Source organism: Ammospiza caudacuta, chromosome 4 (assembly GCF_027887145.1).
Source record: "Ammospiza caudacuta isolate bAmmCau1 chromosome 4, bAmmCau1.pri, whole genome shotgun sequence".
Lineage (NCBI taxonomy): Eukaryota > Metazoa > Chordata > Aves > Passeriformes > Passerellidae > Ammospiza > Ammospiza caudacuta.
Window position 1 is genome coordinate 50,707,104 of NC_080596.1, and position 8,414 is coordinate 50,715,517.

The 8,414-nt window shown below is 46.4% G+C and overlaps 1 protein-coding gene across 1 annotated transcript in view; it reads right to left on the reverse strand.

Annotated features, from left to right (window-relative positions):
* Positions 1 to 4,218, reverse strand: part of KIT (KIT proto-oncogene, receptor tyrosine kinase) — a 55,322-nt gene extending 51,104 nt beyond the window's left edge. Inside the window, exon 1 of the mRNA XM_058803205.1 lies at positions 4,136 to 4,218. The gene's annotated coding sequence lies outside the window, so the exon portion shown is untranslated. The remainder of the gene's footprint in view (positions 1 to 4,135) is intronic.
* Between the last annotated feature and the right edge of the window lie 4,196 nt (positions 4,219 to 8,414).

The following is an 8,414-nucleotide window of genomic DNA, read 5'->3' on the forward strand; positions in this document are numbered from 1 at the left end:
CTGTGTGCATTCTCTTCAGATTGTTTTAAATGAATGACCAAAAGATGTAACACACTTTCCTTAGGCGCCGCAGCGTCAGCTCTTCTCTCCCGCCCAAAGTTACAATGAAGACCTTAAGCTCTGTTACAGCTGAGAAGCCCCAACTGGGGAAGCTGAGTTTCCAAGGGACAGAAACATCTGCAACTTGTTTCTTGTGCATGGGAACAGTCAGAAAGACATTCCAAAATTTTAGAAAGGTAAAGTTATGTACTTCAAGTGAGAGGGTACTTACAGTGAATGCAATGCATTAGGATATCAGACCTCATTTCCTCTAGCCATTCTCTGAACAGCTGAAAGAGACTTAAGGAAATGAGTCAAAATCCTGGAAGATGTTTGTACTAGATGAAAAAGAAAACAACATCTGTAAAATCATGTGTCACATCCATAGAGCAAGACAATGTGTAACACTTGATCTCTGCAATGGCATTCATCTTCATGGAGAGAGAAAAAAAAAAGCTGAAAAGTGGCTTAACCTTGAGCAATTACTGCCTCTCTTCTACAAGACTGATATGAGATTTTATCAGTCATTGTGTATTGTAGATAAACATATATGTTGTTGAAACTCTTGGATGCTGCATGGTTCTTGTTTTATCCAGAATTTGTTGTTCCTTACCTTCAGATTCCATCAGACTGTTTAGTATTTGGACTAGAAAGCAGCTTTCCTTCAAACTACAAACACCTAGTATTTGGCATTTAGTTTGGCAGTTCCAGATAGTCCTTAAAGATCCTTCTAATAGCTTGCAGTAACAACAAATCATAGTTCAGACAGAAATCTAAATACTACAGAGATACCATTAGTCTCTCAGAACAGACCAGAGAGCAAAAAGGACAAGCTTCACAAGGAGAACCTCCTACTGACTGGAGTATGACCCAAATGTTTCTCCCAAGACCTGTCCTAGCTCATGTTTACATGTGCTAAAGACATATCCCTTCCAATTCCACCTGTATCCTGGTGCAGCATGTCCCTTCTGGAGGTGACTCAGGATCCTTTGCTGAATTCAGGCACCTGCAAAGAAGCATTACTGTTTGGACAATCACTGGGAAAGCTGGAAAACCCACAGAGAGCCAATACAACCCAACAGTACTACAGCTGCAGTCATCTGTTGACAAGAGGCTCTCTCTGGCAAAATAAGCACATGGAAATGCCTTCAGTCTCTATGAATGGTATTTAAACAGGATGTAAATGGGAGTCTCACTTCTTGCCAAATTTGTCACATTTTTTATTACAAAGCCCGAACAAAAATCACTCACGCACTTGCAGGGAAAAAGTTCCCAGTGGCAGCGCAGGGAAAAAGAGTTGAATACTGAGCAATCTTTGACATTTCCATTCTGCTCCTGGCAGTGCCCTTAGGCTACATTTCTGCACAGGAGACTCTGCACTGCCACAGGGGAGGGAGGAAAAGGAGGAGAGAGCAGAGATGGAAATGTGAGTAGGGAGGGCAGGATACTCAGATGGCTTGAGGGGGGTCAAGGCAGTGACTGAATGACAGCAATCAGAATCCTCATCAAATTCAATCTTCCTTCTTCAAGCTTCCTCCCTCATGGCTGATAGGTAGCAGGGAGCATCATGAAAACAGACATTCTTCCCTCTGGGCACAGGGAGAGTCTCCTATTACTCTGCAGCTGATTGGGGGGGGGAAGGTTGCATTGATGGATGGATGCTGAAGGGAACCATGTCCAGTCTTTCATGAGCACAGGATGGAAACACAAGGGACTCTGGCAGAGTACTGGATGGTGGGGGACAAAGCAAACCTTGAGGGAGGACAGGAGAAGAAAAGAGAAAAGATCATTCCAGAATATTGCATCAAAATGAGGACGAGGCAAGTCCCAAATGGAAGGAAGTATGGAAGCATGTTAGTTTGCAAGTAAAACAAAAAGTAGGAAGGGACTATGGACAGAAAAGATGAATGGTTTACCCTTTGAGAAGCTACATTGAGCTGTTTTCTACATCCTCCTTCCCAGCCTGGAGCCAAAGGAAGACGCTCTTGACCAACAGCCAAAAAAAGATACTTATTATAAACCTGTACACTGATAAACAGGATAGGTCTCAACAGGGAGATCATCCCAGCCAAGTGTCTACACTGAGACAAAACCAAAAGTAGCACAGGGCCAAACTAGCTCTGGAGCAATCCAGAACAGCACATCAGCTCTGTCCTGCCTGTCACTTCTGAGGTTCCTATGCTGCTGCCAGGACTCAGACCATCACAGTGACACCTCGCCCAGTACCACAAAACCAGCCCAGAATACTCCTACACCTGTGTGATACACAGACGATGCACATGCATATCCAAGGACAACTGTCTTTTGCAGTAGCAAGCTATTTCTTACAACATGGTGTGGTTTTGCTCACACACAAGTTTTTGTCTGATGTGTCCCTGAAGTCTCCCACAAGCAAGTGTGCAAACCCAGAACGAGAAGAACAATCATGAGGAAGGTTCTCATTGATTCTCCTTGGTTCTCCAGTACTCTGGAAATTGCACCTCTGTCTTCCAGGACACGCTGTCAGTAGGACCTGTTTCCCAAGCTTTCCTTAAGGGCAGCCTAACTATATGATGAAGGGTAGCCTAAAGTACAGGCAAGAAATTAATGAAGTAAAGAAAGCTGGCAGGTATTAATAATTTCAACATTTTTAAAATTTCTTTCTAGGTAGGAATAACTCATGGGTAGGAGACTTTTCCATTCCTGTGGCCACAGCATTTTGCAGCCTTATGTGAGTACTTCTAAATAGCAAAGCCCAAATACCAGATACCACACTTACTCAGATTACCAATAAACAAAAGGCAACAAACACAAAAAGTTACCTAAACAAAACCATTAAGGCATCCTAAAGTGTTTTACAACGAAGAAGCGTCAATTGTCACTGCTGCTGGTTTCTGGTGTTTTGGCGGTATGCCCTGGGCAGCGGCTGGCAGAACCCTCCCCGCCTGTGTCACACAGGGTGCTCTGCGAGGCTCCTCTCTGGTGGTGGCAGCAGACGTTAAACACCTATCGCTGTGCATCGCTTCCCTGGATCCTAACCTCGTTCTTAGATAAGCAGCGAAAGAACCTTTCATGTTATCTCCTTTCAGACTTTAGTGCCCAGGGCCAAATTCCTCCCCAGGTCTAGCAGCGACCTCCTTCCAGCACCATCGCGGGACACAGCCAAACGCCTCCTAAGCCCACAGACCACGAAAGGAGATGCAGGGCGGCTCTGAAAGCCGTGTGCGAAGTTGCCCAGCTCTGCAGCCACATACAGTATTTAAACCATTAGACCTGTGCTCCAGGGCTGAGAGGTCAAAAAATAAACTCCCTTTTTAGAAACGAGTGGAAGGGAACCTACAATACATCAAAGTTTTAGCACCAGCTGATCTCCCGAAGGCCTGAGAGGTTCCTATCGCCCTCCTTTTCACCGCGAAGGTCCGTCAGTGCCGCAAGAGACAAGCCCCGATGCCCTGTCCCGCCGGGGCTGCACCGGCGGGCGCAGAGGGCACCGAGCCCACCTGCTCCTCCGGCAGCTGCACCCCGCTGGACACAGCCCACCTGCTCCCCCGGGAGCTGCACAGCCTGGACACAGCCCACCTGCTCCCCCGGGAGCTGCACAGCCTGGACACAGCCCACCTGCTCCCCCGGGAGCTGCACCCCGCTGGACACAGCCCACCTGCTGCCCCGGGAGCTGCACCCCGCTGGACACAGCCCACCTGCTGCCCCGGGAGCTGCACCCCGCTGCACAGCGCTGGACACCTGACGCCGGCTGCTCGTCCCTGCCCATTGTTCAACGAGCACTTAACCGCGGGGACATTTTGTACTGATCCCCAGACAGTTTATTGTCAAAACAGCCCGGCCGGGGAGGTGGAGGGGGGTGGAGGGGTTCCCCGCCGGCCCCTCTCCCAGCCCCGGATAGCCGCGCACGGCAAACAAAGGACTTTCTTTCCCCGGCGGGGCGTCCCACCAGGGCAGCGCGGGGCGATGCCGGGCACAGCGCGGGCTGCCGCCCGACCCCCGCCGCGGCGCTGCCCCGAGGAAGGGGCCGCCAGCGCCGAAGTTTTCCCCGCCGCCGCCGCCCATGCTGATCCCGGCCCCGCGGGGCTCCGCGCCCGCCCGCGCCCGCGGCTCCCACCTGCGGGGAAGAGGCTCAGCAGCAGCAGCAGCAGCAGCAGCAGCACAGTGTGCGCCGGCTCCCGGGCGAGGATCGCGCCCTCCATCCCGGCGCGGCTGCCGCTCGCAGCGCCCGGCGCGGAGATACCCGAGCCCCGCGGGAGGGAGCGGAGTAGAGGCGGCCCCGCCCCGCCCCGGCCCCCGCCCCGCCGCCGCCGCCGCCGCGGGGATGGGCGCAGGTGAGCGAGGCGCCCCCGCCCCCGGGCAGGGCAGCGCGCCGGGAGCCCCCGCGGGCTCGCCCTGAAGCCCCTCAACAGAATGGTTTAGGAAAAAAGCACAGAGCGCCGTGGCTGAACGTGCGCACGGTGCTGTCGTGGGGGAGAGCTCGCCCTTCCCACGGGCAGCATTCTGCCGTGCCGAGCACCCCAGGGATCGGGGCCGCGTAAGCCCAAGTGGAGCGTGGACCGGAGAAAGGCGGGGGGAAGCGGCCGGGCACGGGAGCTGGAAACGGAGAGAGCATCCCTTAAAGGGCAGGTACAAAGGCGTATTTGCCTAGCCTTGAAATCCTCACTGATCGCTCCTGGAGGTGTCACAGCAGGTTCTGGAGGCACCAAAGGTATCGCCTCCACCCTGCCTCGCACTGCTGGGATCGACTCAGCCCGCTGTGAGCCACCACCTATTAAGGGCCAGAGCACCTAGAGTGAGACTTAAAAGTGTGTGCCGTGGCACAAAGCGAAGACTTGAAAGTGGCTGGTTTGGTATGGAAAAGAGAAAACTGACAGGGAGCTTAAACGTGAAAAGGGTCCTTAAGAAAAGGATTGTGAGCGATTGTTTTTCATGTTCCTCAAGGGCAAGATAAAAAGTTATCCTCTTAGTTCTCAGGAAAAAAAATCGCTTATATGTAAGGAAGGCAATTGCAAAGAGCAAGGAGGATTTAGAATACAAATGCATTGCAAGAAGGGGTTGTGGAATCCCACAGAGGGAGTTTTTTAAGCACCGATGAGAGCACTGATGAGCATCTGGGAGCACTCACTTCTGTAGCTGCAGAACTGGAGTGGAGCTGCTCTTCAGGCATAAATAACACAAACTACACAAATTTCTAGCTTTAACACTGCTTTGGCAGTCAGTGCCACACACTGTTGAGGTGGAAGGAAGGTAGACAAGTGACCCAGGCAAAGGAGTCATGCATGCATTCCCCAGCCATGCTCTGCCCAAGGTAGCAGCACCTGAACAGGCAGGTGGGCAAAGGACACACAGACTGTCAGAAAACCCAAAACAACACTTCTGCATGTACAGAAAGATGCAGAGGACATATGGCAAAACTTTCACCCCTGGAAAAGCATAAATGTAGACTTCTTGAAATGTGTCGGTACAGATCCGAAAAATTATTGAAGGTAAAATATTCCTTTTTTTTTCTTCATCTTCCTTTCTTTTTCACTCCTGTCAGATTTTTTCCCAAGGTTAATAGCGCTGTCCCACATGGTCCAGCATGAGATGAAAGTCTTGTCTTACATGTTTAAAATGGCTCTCTCCATTTCTTTACTCTCTTTCATCTCTGACAGCCAGTCTCTTTTGATAGGTGAATCCTTCCTCTGCTGCAAAATGGAATACTTTTTGTTAGCATACCAACAATTTCAAAATCAAATAGCGTTTTAAAATCACGTTTCTTACTAGGTGCTAGCCTCATCGAATTAATCTTAGGGAGGAAAAATTTACCAAAATACTTAATTTATTAGTGCCCCCCTCATTTTCCAGGTGTTTCTGTAGGAGAAAAAAGGTGAACTGGAATTTTTTAATGTAAACACTCAGAGCGTTTAATTTCTTAAAGATGCAAAGGCAGGGCACTGTACACTGTAAGAGGTTGTCACTCAAGCATTATCAAGGAACATGTGATGTTGTTATTGTGGCAGGTTTTTCCCTGTTCTCCTTGATTAGTGCTCCTTCGGTTAGTGGTCTGCCTTTAGGTCCTGCACATCCCTGATCACATGAATCCGAGCTCCGCGTGGCTCTGCATCATATGCCTCATTTTCACAAACATTAGCTCAATGTTGGATCTCAAAATCAAAGTGGCAACAGCATTCTCCACGTGCTTTGACTGACTATAAATAGCAACAGTAAGTGGGAAACAAAGGTGAATTGCTTTTAACCTTTCCCCTTCATTTATTTTTAATAATTATAATGATAAATGCAGTTGCCCTTTTCAGTGGATTGCACTAAATGCTGTAAATTCTGTTGTCTATATCCTGTTTGCATTATAGAAGCAAAAGAAAGTTTCTTAAGCAGTGGAGGTTTCTCTTAGGTCTTTTTCCTACCTTTGTCCGAAATATGTGAGCATAAACCAGAAAGGTTCTTCTTTGGCTTTGCAGTCAGCCTCACATGTTCCTCTCTTCAGTTTGACAACTGATGGTTGACATTTGGGAGAGTGTAGAATAAAGAGAGAGACAAGAGAGATCTACAGCCTTTGGACACGAAACAGATTTGGAGATAAGAGTGATAAGCTTGGAGAAATATGTGAAATTATATTTGAAAAGTTCACTTCAGCTTGAAAGCCTGAAAGTGATTTAAAATTTGTGGATGAGCTCCTTTGAAAAGTCAATTCAAAATATTGCTTTTAGATATCCATGGGAATGCTTGCTGAAGTAAACATTCAATAGGTCAATAATATTGGTAAGATTAAGCTAATGCCATCAAAAAACTGCTGCTTTAATGAAGGGCTTGTCATTTCTGTATCTGAATGGAAATGCATTTGGAAATGAATGAGTTTGATGGTTTAAAACAATTTATTTGTCAGAGCTATGAAAACCTTTTTTACAGCATAAATAATCTTAGAATCTTTTTATCTATGACAAAATGTATCTATTGAGAAGAGAGGAAATACTCTTCTGATACAGCCAATCAATGCTGGCTAGAATCCTTCCCGATAGCCCACGATAACAACTTCTTCTATAAGGCTGTAGTTTCCTTTTTCTAAATTGCAGATTGACAGACTTTAGGCTGGAACATGGCTCTCTCATATAAACTGGCAGCCCCAGCAAACCAGACAGCTCCAGAATTAACTCCTCTGTGATTCCTGAAGGCTTTGAGAAATTACGAGAGTTTGAAACACATATTGATTTACCAATGTTGCTGTAAAACCTATCTAATCACAGGGATAAAAGTTTGTTAAGCTTTTAAAAAGTAAAAAGTGGTTAAATTTCTGCCTTATGCACTCATCTAAAACATCATTTCTGAAGGGTTACTGTTAGGAATGTCATATGACCATCGTGCAAAAATATATACTCAGCACTCTGCTGTATCTTGATCCTAATCAGCAAAACTGTAGCTGTGAATTTTCTCAGCCTCTTGCTTTATTAATTAAAAAAAAAAAAAAAGTGCATTAAGTCTGCTGGCCTAAACTGTTGGTACAGGAAGGTGTAATCCAGCTGGACCTGTTTTCTAGAAACCTTGAGATTTTGGGACATTCCATTGCATTGTTTTTATTAATCTCTAGTCTTCTGCTCTTCACACTGACATGTTAGGGTGGGTAAGTGGAGTAAACTGGTAGCATTTGATAGGCATATGTCTTAGGACTTCATCTGTAGATGGCAGGATTATAATGTCTTCATGCAGTTTAACTGATGAAACATTGATATTTTAGAGGGATGACACTAAAATAAATTCAGAAAAAGGGGACACTTTTATCTCATTCCCCCTGGTATATGAATCTTCAAACTGAATCCATTCAGTATTACTAAAGTGAGAGGTGTATCTTATCCCCTTTTAATCCAATTGTGGAGAATACTCACTAAATCCCATTGTGCCTGTGATCTTAAACTAGCATTGCCATCCTAGTTAATTAAAGATTTTTCCAGCATTGAATGTCAATGAGAGCCCAGATAGAGTCGTCATTGAAGCTTGAAATATATGCTGGTTTTGAAGTCATCTTGTGTTATCACATGCATGGCACGCTGTTGTTAACACTGTTTTATCAGTCTAAGCTTAAGTGGAATATAAAGGCTCTAATCTTCTTGATAGTATTTTTTTGTTAGCTTATAGCCTGCAATCTTACTAAGAAAAGAGATTTGTCTTTATGAACTGCCAAGTGTAGCTCTTGCCTTTATCACTTGCAGCTTTATTTGTGCAGGCCACTGTTGAGAATTGACTCTGTGCAGCAACCTAGGTCTTTTCAAGTGTAGTTTTGTCTTACTTAATTTTATTGCTGGGTTTTGTCTTAATTATATTGCTGGGTTGTTGTTGGGTTGGTTTTTTTTCATGAGTTGAGTGTATCAAAATAATTGTGGAGAAACAGCTGATGTGGCTTC